Genomic DNA, 15,628 nt, shown 5'->3' on the forward strand with positions numbered 1-15,628 from the left:
CAAGCTCCCACACAAACAGTGATAAGTGGACAGCCAGATAACCTGTTTTGTGATGTTGGTTGAGGGATAATAATAATAATCTTTATTAGTGTCACAAGTAGGCTTACATTAACACTGTGAGATTCTCCCTCTGTGTACCCAAGCAGGCGCCGGAATTTGGCGACTAGGGGCTTTCACAGTAACTTCATTGTAGTGCTAATGTAAGTCTGCTTGTGACAATAAAATGATTATTATTATTATTCAAAGCCCCTAGTCGCCACACTCCGGCGCCTGTTCGGGTACACTGAGGGAGAATTCAGAATGTCCAATTCACCCAACAGCACGTCTTTCGGGACTTGTGACGGGGAAACCGGAGCACCCGGAGGAAACCCACGCAAACACGGGGAGAACGTGCAGACTCCGCACAGCCAGTGACCCAAGCCGGGAATCAAAGCCGGGACCCTGGCGCTGTGAAGCAACAGTGCTACCGTGCCGCCCATGAAAGAATTCTCTGTTTTTACTTCCGCTTGAGAGGACAGCTTCCGGAAGTCAGCACTTCTGACAGCGCAGGCACTCCCTCAGTACTGAAGTGAGATTGCCAGCCGAGATCTTGCCTTGGACGTTGGAGAACAATTTGACACAAGTCGCTCTGACTCCGAGGCAGGAGTGCTGCCCACTGGGCCATTGTTTGATACAAGATGTAATCTGATCGCAGCCTGTGTACTTGAATGTACTGAAGTTAGCTTTTAACGTTCTCCCAGGTGAGTTCCACTTCACCAGTGATCACACTTGACTGACTCTTGTTCGAACGTGGCCAGCCCAGTGGCAGAGAGAGCTGCTGGTGTCAAGGGATCAAAGTTCAAATGGAAATTTGAACTTGAAGCACAACATTGAATCTTCAATGATTTCAACCCAAATGCCTCTGGTGTTACCTTGTATGAAAACATACTTAACTTTTGTTCATGTTGGTGTGCATTGCACAAGGTAGAAACGTTACCAAAATTAATACAGAGCCTTTAACATGTTACAGGTTGCTTCATCAGACTCAAATTTGACATGGAGCCACATGAGGGATATTCCTCCCACCCCCGCCCTGCCCCGTCAGCGTATTTGAATATTGGGGGGGCGCGGGTTGTAAAATAAACCCGTCTTCCATATGACAGCCTGTCACCTTTTGAGGTCCTTAAGTGGCCAACGAATCATACCATCAGCGGTGGCCATGTCACCATCTACCTGGGCCCCAAGTTCTGCAATCCCCTCACTCCACCTCTACCCCTCTTTTCCTTTTTTACCCAACTCTCCTCAACACCTACTGCTTTGACGGTGCACTGGGTCACTTGTCCGAATATCTCCTTCGGTGTCTCGCTGTCGTCCGTTGTCTGAGAGACACTCGTGTAGCGCACGCCGGGACATTTGACTATATTAAAGGTGCCACGTAAATGCATATTGACGTCGCTCACTCCTTCCCACGCTCTCTCTTCCCTGAGAGCAGGCTAGCTTCAGCCAGCCTTGTCAGCAGCTCATACTGATTTACACACCTCGATTGCAGAGGTCACAACAGCTTGTTACGCTGTCAGCTGGGATGCACTCCCTTAGTCTAAATGCTTTGATTAATGTATCCATCAGGTCACATCCAGTGTCTTAGCACTTGGCCCATAACAGTCCATCATAGAAAGAAACACCACAGAAGAAGTCCGTTCGGCCCATCCTGCCTGTGTTGGCTGGCCCCTTAAAAGGGTTATCCAATTAGTCCCATTCCCTCTGATATCTCCCCCACTGTCCTTTTCCTTTGCAAATGCAAATACAATTCTGTTTGAAAGCGATTACTTCTCTACAACCCTTTCAGGTGGAACCATGCAGATTGATGACCACATCTTTGCATTTTATTTATTTTCTAAGGGGCAATTGAGCGCGGCCAATCCGCCTACCCTGCACATCTTTTTGGTTTGTGGGGGTGAGACCCACGCAGACACGGGGAGAATGTGCAAACTCCACACGGACAGCGACCCGGGGCCGGGATCGAATCCGGGTCCTCAGAGCCGGGAGGCAGCAGTGCTAACCACTGCGCCACGGTGCCGCCCCAACTTTGCATTTTAAAAGATAAATGCCCCATCATCTCCCTCTCTGCTTCCTCTGCCAATCACCTTCCATCTGTGTCCCTCTGGTTACCAAGGTTCCTGTCACTGGAAACCTGGCTCTCCATTTTTACTCTATCGAAACCCATCACAATTTTAGACAGCTCTTTTAATTCGCTCCCTACTGTCTCTCCCATAAAGGAGAACAGCTCCAGCTTCTCAAGAGTACAGAGATTAACTTTTAACAAAAGCTGTGTCCCTGAGTACTAGCCTCTCTGTCCTTTATGCAGATCAAGCGCAATCATAAAAAATTCTATTAGTAGTAAATAGCTGAAAAAATACATCTTGTTGAAGCTTTTCTTCCTACACTCATCAGGACAATGATAGGAATGCCAATGTCAGAGGAACAAACTTCATACTGTATGAGAAGAGAGTGCTGATTGGATGGCAAGTGGACTCTGATTGATTTCAAACAATGCTTGGCAGTTAACTGTCAGTCACCATCAACTGGTGCATTCTCCATGACAACACACCTACCAATCACAGTCCACTAGTTCTAATGAAGAGTCTTATTTGATTAGAAAGGTTAACTCTGTTCCTCACTCCACAGATCTAACAGACCTGCTGAGATTTTCCAGGACCTTTTGTTTTTTATTTAAATCTAATTGCAGCAAAATGGCAAGTTAACAGTGTTTGTTGGCCGCACGGTGGAATTTGCATCATAATTAACAAAGGGCAGAATCCCAAGGGCTGGCACCCGAGCTGCATTTAAACTAGTGCACAAGCAAGCCAGTGAACGACACGATGCCGGGTTTAAGGAAAATACTTCATTTAGGGAATGAACTCGACTCCAAACCCGTTTCGTAAAAACAGGTTTTGCCTGAGATTGCCGTGGTGGCTGGCTCAACCAGCAGTTGTCCTGGCAACTAGAATGGCAGGTTCCTGTGTCAGGTTCTGCACCTGGAACCTCATTTTAAAAAAATAAATAAAAGCATTTCCAATTAAGGGGCGATTTAGCCTGGCCAATCCACCTAGCCTGCGCATCTTTGGGTTGTGGGGGTGAGACCCACGGAGAATGTGCAAAGTTCACACGGACGTTGACCTGGAACCGGAATCAAACCCTGGTCCTCGGCGCCGTGAGGCAGCAGTGCTAACCACTGTGCCACCGTGCCGCCTATCTGCAACCACAGTGAGTAACACTGCTGCTTCACAGCTCCAGAGTCCCAGGTTCGATTCCCGGCTTGGGTCACGGTCTGTGCGGAGTCCGCACGTTCTCCCCGGGTGTCTGCGAAGGGTTTCCTCCGGGTGCTCCGGTTTCGCCCCTCCTCCTCACCTCGCACTCCACTCCCGGTCGAACCTCCGACCGTTGCTGCGGTGGCTGCCTGAGGCCCTCAGCACAGCGCTGTCCAGATGGACGCTACTGTGTGGCAGGGTGCCAGGCTGGCAGTGCCTAGTTGCCCGGGTGGCAGGCTGCCCGTGCCAGTGATCGGGCCTGGAGGTACCCTGTCCTTCAAGGTGAGAGGGGGTGGAGGCCGCGGTGGTGATGCCGAAGGGGGTCAAAAGATCAGAGGCCCAACAAAACGGCAAAGTCCCGTTAGATAGTGCGTCAGTCTCTGCGCTGCAGATGCCGCGAAAGCCCCCGCTCTCCACGCCCAAAACGGGACTCTGTTTGTACTCCGTTAAATCGTGCCCCTGGTTTGATGCCAACCTTGATTTCCTGCCGGTGTGGCAGAAGATTGAAAGGCCTGTCGACACACTGGTGGACAGCTGTTTTAATGAGTATTCATGAGATGCAAGTGCGCGCGAATGGTATTCATGCCACCAGCCACCATTGGGAGAATTGGAAAGTAATTCCAATCGGCAGATTTCTGACTTTTTGGCTCCCGCCAGATTCTACCCAACCACCAAACTTGGGATGGGCAAATTCAACCCCAGTCTTTGTTGCTATGGCAATAATTACAGGAATTGAGTGATTGGCGTGGTACCATTTCTTCTTTCAGGTCACACTGAATGGCCCCTTTCAATTATTGAGGTCAATACAAGTTTGTCCACTTCTCTGTCCTGCGATGTTCAACACAAAATGCCCAACGTTCTTTGGAAAATCCATTCGGCACAACAGCGAGTGAAATAAGACCATAAGACCTAGGAGCAGAATTAGGCCACTCGGCCCATCGAGTCTGCTCCGCCATTCAATCATGGCTGATATTTTCTCATCCCCATTCTCCGGCCTTCTCCCCATAACCCCTGATCCCCTTATTAATTAATCTTAGACCATCAGACCATAAGACATAGGAGCGGAAGTAAGGCCATTCGGCCCATCGAGTCCACTCCACCATTCAATCATGGCTCTTCATTTCTTCATTTCTCCATTCACCGCTGGCCAGCCCAATACTTATTGCCCATCCCTAATTGCCTTTGAGAAGGTGGGGGGTGAGCCGCCTTCTTGGACGGCTGCAATCCATGTGGTGTAGGTACACCCACTGTGCTGTTCGGGAGGGAGCTTCATGATTTTTGCCCCAGCCACAGTGAAGGTAAATGATACATTTCCAAGTCAGGACGGTGAGTGTCTTGGAGGGGAACCTGGAGGTGATGGTGTTCCCATTCGACCGAGTTCGGAAAGTGCTGCTGAAAGAGGCTTGGCGAGTTGCTGGAGTTCCTCTTGGTTATTGCTGCCTCTGTGCGTTGGTGGTGGAGAGAGTTTTTAAAATTTGTTCGTGTGACGTGGGCGTCGCAGGCTGTGCCAGCATTTATTGCCCATCCCTAATTGCCCTTGAGGGGCCAGCTAAGAGTCAACCACATTGCTGTGGGTCTGGAGTCACATGTAGGCCAGACCGGGTAAGGCCAGCAGATTTCCTTCCCTGAAGGACACACATGGAGTGAATGCTTAACGTGGTGGGTGTGATGCCGACCAAGGCGTTGCTTTGGTGAAGTGATGTTGTGGGTTAGTTCCGGCTGCTTTGAGCGATGTTAATCTATTTTTGGGGGAAAGTGATCTGACTACCAATTTAGTTGAGGTATTAATAGCTGGTAAATCCTGGACTAAGAAAGAAAGGAATTATATAAATGCCTTCGTTACTTATGGGAACCTGGTCGGGTGAATCAGAGAATCCCTACAGTGCAGAAGAAGGCTATTTGGCCCATCCACTCCACACCGAACCCCTAAAAGAGCACCCTGCACTGCAATGAAGTTACTGTGAAAATCCCCTCGTCGCCACATTCCGCCGCCTGTTCGGGTACACAGAGGGAGAATTTCTAATGTACCGAACAGCATGTCTTTCGGGACTTGTGGGAGGAAACCGGAGCACCCGGAGGAAACCCACGCAGACACGGGGAGAACGTGCAGACATCGCACAGACAGGGAATCGAACCTGGGCCCTGGCGCTGTGAGGCAGCAGTGCTAACCACTGTGCTACCGTGCTGCTCGTTTGAATGGTGCACCAATGCTGGGCAATGGTGCAGTAGGAGCTGTTTTCTAAGATTAAAAGTCAGGTGCATGGCTTTGGAAACAACTTCCCTGTGGAATTACCCCCCGGGTTATACAATGCCTGATTTGATATTTGATGATCACACTCATTTCTGAAAGGCCGACCATCTACAGCGCTTTGGGACAGAATATCCAAAGATTGACAGGACCTTGGGCGGCATGATAGCACAGTGGTTAGCACTGTGGCTTCACAGCACCAGGGTCCCAGGTTCGATTCCCGGCTTGGGTCACTGTCTGTACGGAGTCTGCACGTTCTCCCCGTGTCTGCGTGGGTTTCCTCCAGGTGCTCCGGTTTCCTCCCACAAGTCCCGAAAGACGTGCTGTTAGGTAATTTGGACATTCCGAATTCTCCCTCCGTGTACCCGAACAGGTGCCGGAATGTGGCGACTAGGGGCTTTTCACAGTAACTTCATTGCAGTGTTATGTAAGTCTACTTGTGACGATAAAGATTTTCATTATTGCCCCGAGTGAGGCATTGTCTTCTCACCTCAGTCCCAACTAACTGAGCCCGTATTTGCGAGACTGTGGCCCCAGTTCTACCCTTTCCAGACAGAGGAAACGCTGTCTCCCCTCTTCAGGACTCTCGTAGGATTTTGAACTTTATCGCTGAGATCGCCTCTTATGCTTTAAACTCTGGAAAATACACGTGGTAAACCACTGTTACACCTTTATTAGGTGATATAAGGTATGACCTGTACTACAGGTTCGCTGGTAGTCCCTGCCTGCTGGCTCCGCCCAGTAGGTGGAGTATAAATATGCGTGTCCTCCATTCAGCAGCCATTTCGTCAGCTGCTGTGGGAGGCCACACATCTTAGAGCAATAAAGCCTCAGTTGTATCCCACTCTAGCTTTTGTTCAATTGATCGTGCCTCAACACATGCCCCAACTCTACGCAATCTCTCCGCACAGTCTCTTGTGGACTGTTTGCTGCACCCCTTCCAGTAGGACTTCCCTGGATAAAGAAACGGCAACTGTACACAACGCTCCATGTGTGGCCTCACCATTGCCCTGTATAATTGTGGTAAAAACTCTTTACTCTTGTACTCCAACCCCTTTCGCAATTAAGATTATTTGCTTGACTAATTGGTGTGCTGTGCCTTCTTTGTAAATATCACACCCATTCCGAACTGGGGCTACTGGGTGGGTCTAGGTGTTAAAATTGCAAATCTAGATCTGACAAAACCACTTATGATGAATGTTTGCACTAAAATGGCACTTGAGGGTGAATAATAAACTGTTTGAGCTCACTCGAACAGCCGAGGCTGTCCTTAAATGGAGTTTTGTTAATCCTGCCTTTTAGTGAAGTTGATGTCCTGCAGTTGCTTTGCTTGCGATGCACTGTTACCTTAATTGTCATTCCTTTGCTGTTTAGTAATGTCCCCTTACGTAATGTTTCAGTCTCTCTCTTTCATTCCCCTCCCCTCCAGCAAAGCAATAGTCCCTCTCCAGTGGGGAAGGGAGGGAGGGGGCTGGTTTGTCCTGACCCTGTTTGCTGTTGCTCTCTCCTTTCCTGGGAATAAGGATGGATTATTTGACTGGGCTACTGTAGTCAGTCCACAGAGGGAGGAGGAGTGTCTATCCCGGTGATTGGCTGACACCAGATGTGAAGCTTCAGACACACAGCAGCTCAGTTAAGTAACAAGCTGTTTTAAGCTCTCTCTCTCTCTTCAGATACACATGCCAGAGATGATCCTCTCTTTCTCTCTCTCTCTCTGCTCCCAGCCTACAACCCACACTCTCCCATTCCCAGACATCCCATAAGACTGAGGCAGACAGACAGAGAGAGAAAACAGTGACATGGGAGATGGTTCCTGGCTATCGTTTCTGGTGAAAGGGGGGAGGAAAAGTTCACTTGGCAACATCTGCACAGTTCGCCTGACTGTGGGAGCACAGAGAGGAACACTTACTGTGAGTACATACTGTTTCTTTTGTTTAAAAGGCAGCTTATCTCGCTTTCAGTCCTGATTTGCGATGCAGCAACTGGATAAGTGGTCTGTGGGGATGCATCAGGGGCTTTGGGAAGCTCCACCAACCAAACGTGCGACTGGAACCCTGACAGGAGGAATCCAAAAGGGGCTCAGGGGACTGGAGGTGACAGACTGACCCTGCACACCCCCCCCCCCCCAGGGGATTGGAGGTGACTGAGTGCCCCTGCAGCCCCCCCCCCCCCCCCGCCTCAAACAGAACTTTGCAGTGTGCTGGTGATAATTATTTACCTGTTTGCTTGTGTGTGTCTCTGAGCTGCCTTGTTTAAATTTAGGGGACATCTCCAAAGTGGGCAGTGGCAGGTGGTGGTGGGGGGTTGGGGTGGGGGGGTGGGGGTGCAGTCATGGTGGTGGGGGGAGGAGGGGTTGTGGAGGTTGGTGGTGGTGGTGATGGGGGAGGGGGTTGGGGGGAGGAGGTGGGGGAGGGGTTGGTGGTCGTGGTGGAGGAGAGGGTGGGGGGCTGTTGGAGGAGAAGGGGGTGGGGGGTGGTGGTGGTGGGGAGGAGGGTGGGTTGGTGGTGGGGAGGGGGAACAACTACAGTGAAACATGATTGCAAAGCACAATCTCTGAATGACAATGTGTGGTGAACCACTGTAATAGGAGACGTAAGGTAGGACCTGCATCGCCGGTAGCTCCTGCCGGCTGGCTCCGCCCACGGAGAACTGTATAAATATGCGTGACCTCCAGTGCCCTGCCATTTCGCCAGCTGCAGCAGGAGGCCACGCATCTGACTGTAATAAAGCCACAGTTGTCCCCAACTTTAGTCTTTGTGCAATTGATCGTGCATCAATTTATTACAGTCAGATTTTCCACAGAATGGAGATCAGAATTAAGCCCGATCGCCTGCAGCTGGATCCGCACTCGCCCAACGCCAGAAAAGACTTTACTCACTGGCTAGCATGTTTTGAGGCCTACATCAACGCGGCGGACCCCGCGCCAACGGAGGCTCAGAAGGTAAACGTCCTGTACTCCAGACTGAGCTCCAGCGTGTTCCCATTGATCCAAGACGCCACGAATTACACAAAAGCAATGGAACTCCTCAAAGAACACTACGCGCAGAAGACGAACACGCTCTTCGCCAGGCACGTACTCGCCACCCGCTCGCAACTACCTGGTGAGTCCATCGAAGACTTCTGGCGGGCCCTAATTCCACTTGTCCGTGACTGTGACTGTCAGGCCGTCACGGCCGCCGAACACGCGAATCCCCTCATGCGCGATGCCTTCGTGACGGGGATTGCGTCAGACCGCATCCGAGAACGATTGCTGGAAGGGGCCACGCTCGAACTGGCGGAGACGAAAACCTTGGCGCTCTCCATGACGGTCGCATCCCGCAACGTACAATCGTACCTCTCCCGCCACGCTGCCCATCCTTCTACTTCTTCCTACCCCACCTGGACCCCGCTGACGACCTCCTCAGCCGGGGCCCTGCCTTCGCAATACGCCTGGCCGCACGGCGATCCGCGCACCCCGGGGGTCCCCACTGCTACTTCTGCGGTCAGCAGAAGCACCCCCTCCAACACTGCCCGGCCGGCAGTAAAAGGGCCACTTTGCGGCTGTATGCCAGGCCCCTGCAGTCACTGAGATCGCGCCCGCTATCGCCCCCTCCCCCATGCCAGACGCACAATGGGAGCCGCCATCTTCTCCCGGGTCCATGTGCGACCAATGGGTGCCACCATCTTGTTCCGACCCCGCAATGTGCGCACCATGGGTGCCGCCATCTTGTCCCCCACAGGGTCTCCGGACATCCCGACATCGGAACCGCACACGCTCGCCACCCGAAGCATCCAATGGCTACCCGCAGCTCGCTTAGATGACGCTGGACCAATCTCGCCCGCACAACCTGGCCACCGTGTCGACGACGGTTAAAATCAACGGCCATGCGACCTCGTGCCTGCTGGACTCCGGGAGCACCGAAAGCTTCGTTCACCCAGATACGGTAAGGCGCTGCTCCCTCGCGGTCCACCCTGCCAATCAAAGGATCTCCCTAGCCTCCAGATCCCACTCCGTCCTGATCCGAGGCTTTTGTGCAGTCACCCTCACGGTCCAGGGCGTAGAATTTAGTAACTTCCACCTCTATGTCCTTCCTAATCTCTGCGCTGCACTCCTGTTGGGCCTGGACTTCCAGTGCAACCTCCAGAGCCTCACCCTCAAATTTGGCGGGCCCTTACCCCCCCTTACCGTTTGCGGCCTTGCGACCCTCAAGGTCGATCCCCCTTCCCTTTTTGCTAATCTAACTGTGGATTGCAAGCCCGCTGCCACTAGGAGCAGACGGTACAGCACCCAGGACAAGATCTTCATCAGGTCCAAAGTCCAGCGGCTGCTTAAGGAGGGTATTATCGAGGCCAGCAACAGCCCCTGGAGAGCCCAAGTGGCAGTGGTTAAAACTGGGGAGAAACACAGGATGGTCGTGGACTACAGCCAGACCATCAATCGGTACACACAGCTCGATGCGTACCCCCTCCCACGCATATCTAATATGGTCAATCAGATTGCACTACCGGGTCTTCTCAACAATTGACCTGAAATCCGCCTACCACCAGCTCCCCATCCGGAAGTCGGACCAGCCATACACTGCCTTTGAGGCGGACGGTCACCTCTACCACTTCCTTAGGGTCCCTTTCGGTGTCACAAATGGGGTCTCCGACTTCCAAAGAGAGATGGACCGAATGGTCGACCAGTACGGTTTGCGGGCCACCTTTCCGTACTTAGATAATGTAACCATCTGCGGCCATGACCAGCAGGACCACGATGCCAACCTCGATAAATTCCTCCGCACTGGCACTCTTCTCAACCTGACCTTCCTGGTAAATCCCACCTGGTAAAGTTCAGCCAGTTAACTCTCCCTCCAGAGATATTGCGAGATTTGCTCAGTATTCGCTACTTATATTATTGGAGACAAAGTGAAGCTGCAAACCTGAGATATTGCTTAAGCCAAGGGTACGAAACATCCAGATTAGAAACAGAGGCCAGTAATACGAGAAATGTCCTGTACACAATCGAGAATATACCAAAAGGCTTTGTGAAAATAAATTTGTAACATTTTTTTTGTTGAACAATGGAAAAACAGCAAAGGCATGAATATTTCCACCATGAGCAAATCCTGTGCGAGCGAATTTGTGTTTTGATATAATTCACAATGTTGTGTCCTTTTCTGTTTTTGCAACTAAAAAATGATTGGCCAAACACTTGCCCGCAAAGATGAATCCACTTGAAGAGATGAGTCTGTAACAAATTAAGTGCTGCCTGGCAAAGTCTCGATTTTCAAAAATTCCCGACCTTGTTTTTCAACTCCTTCAGTTGGCGTGTCCTTCCCTATCTCTGAAACCGCCTCGAACACCTCAACCCATCTACACCTCCCGCTGCCTGGGGAAAGCGGGCAGCATAATCAAAGACCCCTCCCACCCGGCTTATCCCATCGGGCAGGACATACAAAAGTCTGAGAACACGCACGAATAGACTGAAAAACAGCTTCTTCCCCGCTGTTATCAGACTCCTAAATGACCCTCTTATGGACTAACCTCATTAACACTACACCCCTGTATGCTTCACCCGATGCCGGTGCTTATGTAGTTACATTGTATACCTTGTGTTGCCCTATTATGTATTTTGTTTTATTTCCTTTTCTTCCCATGTACTTAATGATCTGTTGAGCTGCATGCAGAAAAATACTTTTCACTGTACCTTGGTACACGTGATAATAAACAAATCCAAATCCAATCCAACCCTCTGAGATCTCTGTCGTGTTATTCACCCTGGGGTAACACGGACTGCAACACGATGCAGTTAAACGATGAAGCATCCACCAAACGTAGGCGTTGGTTCAATAAGATTTACTGAACTTCAGTAACGAAGCCCACCGCTGCCTGTGGGTTGACTCTCTACTACTCTAAGTAAACTAGCATTAACTATCTAGACCAGGCTAGCTCTGATCCACGCGTAGATGGTGTTGAATGATTTGTCCACCCTGACTGTCACTACAGCTATCACCAGTGGAAAGAGGCGGAGTGCTGATGCCTCGTGTGTTTTATAGTTGGAAGCCCCCCTCTGGTGTTCTGTCTGGTGATTGGTTGTGTTCTGTTCTGTATGTTGATTGGCTCACCTGGGTGTCTGTCACTGCCTGCTTTTACCTCATGATATGCATGGGTGCATACTATGACAATCTCTGCCCTCATTTAATTAAGGCATCTGTGCATCCCCTAATTGTAATTGTTCAATCATTGGTGGCTGCATTTCGACTGCGAAGGAACTAAGCTCTGAAATTCTCTCCCTAACCCTCTCCGCCTCTCTCTCCTCTTAAAAAAAAAATTTAGAGTACCCAATTCATTTTTTTCCAATTAAGGGGCAATTTAGCGTGTTCAATCCACCTGCCTTGCACATCTTTTGGGATGTGGGGGTGAAACCCACGCGAACACGGGGAGAATGTGCAAACTCCACACGGACAGTGACCCAGAGCTGGGATCGAACCTGGGACCTCGGCGCCGTGAGGCAGCAGGGCTAACCCACTGCGCCACCGTGCTGCCCTCTCTGTTGTTGATAATGAGATAATGCATGTGGTTCCGTGTTTGATTATGTGAGTCCGCTTACTCTTGATGATCACTGTGTTTGATTGGTTAAGCCTGGATGTGGACTCAGAGGAAGGTAAGCAAGCTGCAGGAAGAGCTGGAAACTGGAAACAACACATGGAGTAGACATTTTAAAACACTGTGAATAAATCTTGTCACATACACACAGGGCAGAATTGTCCCCTCTGCTATCAGTGGGGTTCGTGGAGAGCAGGGGCAGTCACTACGGCGGCGGTTTCCTGATGGCGGGAAATGACATGCTTGGCCACCATTCCCACCAGAGGCCACCGTGCAGCCGCTTTGCATCTCATGGTCAGGATGTAAATGAACACCCTATCAGAATTATGGGGGGGGGTTCCAAAGGGCCAGACTTCCTCAGAGTCCTGAGATGAGATCCCAGGGATGCCCGCCTGACGTTCCTCCTTCCTTTGGCTGTCCGAGAGCTCCTTCCTGACTCCTGGAGGAAAATGGTCCCTGCAGGGCAGTCCAGGTGCCCTGTCACCATCTCGTGTAGCCACAGCAAAAGTTCACCTGTGGCTACAGCGATGGAGTGCAGGTCTGTGTACGCCTCTGGTAGAACATGGGCATTATTTGGAACAAGGGTCTCCATGGCATCCGCCACCCTCCTCATGGAGCCCTCAATGTGCGCTCCTGTTTGTACCAGTAGAAAGTTTATTTACGCTTCAAAATGACATCAGAGACCCCAGTCACAGTAATTGGAGTTCACCCATTGTGATGGTGCCAAAACCAGATGCATCAAAAAGACTGTGTATTGATTAGCGTAAAGTGAACGCAGTAACAAAGGCACATTCATATCCTATTCCACAATTGCAGGATTACATTGAGAAAGTGGGACAGTCAGTGTTTATCACAAAAAGTTACTTCCTGCGTCTGGGGCATTGAGTATAAAAATTGGCAAGGCGGGCTGCAGCTGTATAGAACCACGCTTGGAATATAGTGTTCAATTCTGGCCGCCACACTACTGGAAGGATGTAGAGACTTTAGAGAGGGTGCAGAACAGGTTTACCAGGATGTTGCCTGGTGTGGAGGGTATTAGCTATGAGGAGAGGTTGGATCAGCGGGCAGCACGGTGGCACAGTGGTTATCACTGCTGCGTCTCAGCTCCAGGGTCCCAGTTCAATTCCTGACTTGGGTGACTGTCTGTGTGGAGTTTGCACTTTCTCCCCGTGTGTGCGTGGGTTTCCTCCCGGTGCTCCGGTTTCCACCCACAGTCCAAAGATGTGCAGGTTAGGTGGACTGGCCATGCTAAATTGTCCCTTAGTGTCCAAAGGGTTAGTTGGGGTTACTGAGTTACGGGGATAGGGTGGAGGTGTGGGCTTAAATAGGGTACTCTTTCTAAGGGCCAGTGAAGATTCGATGGGCCGAATTGCCTCCGAACGCTGTAAGTTCTATGATTCTAAACCCGGTTTGTTCTCATTGGAACAACGGAGGTTGAGGAGCGGCCTGATAGAAGTCCACAAAAGTATGAGGGCCTGGACAGAGTGGATAGTCAGAAGCTTTTTCCCAGGGTGGAAGTGTCAATTACTCGGGGACATATATTGGTGACTTAGCAATATTCAGTCAAACTTGGAAGGAACATGGAATGTATAGAATCGTTACAGTGCAAAGGGCAGCTATTCGCCCCATCAGGAATGCACCGGCCCCTGAAAGCCTTCCTGCTAGATCCTATTCCTGTAACCCCACCTAACTAAGGGGCAATTCAGTGTGATCAGACCACCTAACCTGCACATCTTTGGACTGTGGGAGCAATCCGGAACACCCGGAGGAAACCCACGCCGACGCGGGGAGGACGTGCAGACTCCGCACAGACAGTGACCCGAGACTGGAATCGAACCCGGGTCCCTGGCGCTGTGAGACAGCAGTGCTAACCACTGTGATGACATCCACAACATTTGAAGGCACGAATCAAATTGCAGAACGTTGTAAATTTGGCTAAAAGTGAATTTACGAAACCACGGGTTACATATTTCGGCCACACTGTCGGACATGGTCAGGTGGTCCCACAAGATGCAAACGTAAAAGCTATTGCAGAGTTCCCAGGTAATATTTTTCTGCTGGTAATATTCCTGTCATAATTTCTAAACGGTTGAAGTTTGTGACTGGTTATTAAAGCAACGGACAGAGTGACTGTGTGAATCTAAACTGTTGGTTTGACATGGTAATGAGCCTAGAAATACTTCAACCAGATGCTTACATCGGGTAATTTAGTAAAGATGTGTACAGAACAGGAGGAAATTTGAATGGGTTCTTGTGGTTCAAAGGAGAAGATCATAGATCATAGACTTTACAGTGCAGAAGGAGGCCATTCGGCCCATCGAGTCTGCACCGGCTCTTGGAAAGAGCACCCCACCCAAGGTCCACACCTCCACCCTATCCCCATAACCCAGTAACCCCACCCAACACTATGGGCAATTTTGGACACTATGGGCAATTTATCATGGCCAATCCACCTAACCCGCACATCTTTGGACGGTGGGAGGAAACCGGAGCACCCGGAGGAAACCCACGCACACACGGGGAGGATGTGCAGACTCCGCACAGACAGTGACCCAAGCCGGAATCGAACCTGGGACCCTGGAGCTGTGAAGCATTTGTGCTATCCACAATGCTACCGTGCTGCCCCAGGGGGATATACAGGGGGTCAAAGAAAAATGTTAAAGATGAGGTACGGAGACAGTGAGTTTGCTTTTCCTTTTGAACTGAAATGAATGAAATGAAATGGCTCATTGTCACAAGTAGGCTTCAAATTAAGTTACTGTGAAAAGCCCCTAGTCGCCACATTCCGGCGCCTGTTCGGGGAGGCTGGTACGGGAATTGAACCCGTGCTGCTGGCCTGCCTTGGTCTGCTTTAAAAGCCAGCGATTTAGCCCAGTGTGCTGAACAAAGAAACGGAGCAAATCAATTCTGGAGCGAGCACTCTGGGTGAGACAATGGAGGGATTAAAGGGAAAGCACGTATTTAAGGAGACACTGACACATATGGGGGAAGCTGTTTACGATCTCCGCCCACAGCAGGATTTGCTGGTCAGCTGCTGGAAAGCGGAGTAAACAAACCCAGATCTCACAAGCCAGCTGCTGCTCACCTCAGTGGGCACCCAGGAGAGATCACCGGTCTTGTGTGGTAAAAACAATTGGAAATTTATAGATTTAAAAATCGATAATAGAATTTACATAGAATTTACAGTGCAGAAGGAGGCCATTCGGCCCATCAAGTCTGCACCGGCTCTTGGAAAGAGCACCCTACCCAAGGTCAACACCGCCACCCTATCCCCATAACCCAGCAACCCCACCCAACACTAAGGGCAATTTTGGACACTAAGGGCAATTTATCATGGCCAATCCACCTAACCTGCACATCTTTGGACTGTGGGAGGAAACCGGAGCACCCGGAGGAAACCCACGCAGACACGGGGAGAACGTGCAGACTCCGCACAGACAGTGACCCAGTGGGGAATCGAACCTGGGACCCTGGAGCTGTGAAGCAATTGTGCTATCCACAAGGCTACCGATAAGGAGCAGCTGAA

The 15,628-nt window shown here is 50.6% G+C and overlaps 1 protein-coding gene across 3 annotated transcripts in view; it reads left to right on the top strand.

Annotated features, from left to right (window-relative positions):
* Nucleotides 1-566: 566 nt before the first annotated feature.
* The window catches only part of LOC140385882 (carbohydrate sulfotransferase 9-like), a 192,070-nt gene continuing 177,008 nt past the window's right edge, over nt 567-15,628 (top strand). Inside the window, exon 1 of one of the 3 annotated variants that reach the window (XM_072468494.1) lies at nt 567-740. The gene's annotated coding sequence lies outside the window, so the exon portion shown is untranslated. Of the gene's footprint in view, nt 741-7,143; nt 7,446-9,248; nt 9,459-15,628 lie in introns of those variants that run through there. The other 2 variants (XM_072468493.1, XM_072468495.1) reach the window with 2 other exon arrangements.

This window comes from Scyliorhinus torazame, chromosome 11, assembly GCF_047496885.1.
Source record: "Scyliorhinus torazame isolate Kashiwa2021f chromosome 11, sScyTor2.1, whole genome shotgun sequence".
Classification (NCBI taxonomy): Eukaryota; Metazoa; Chordata; class Chondrichthyes; order Carcharhiniformes; family Scyliorhinidae; genus Scyliorhinus; species Scyliorhinus torazame.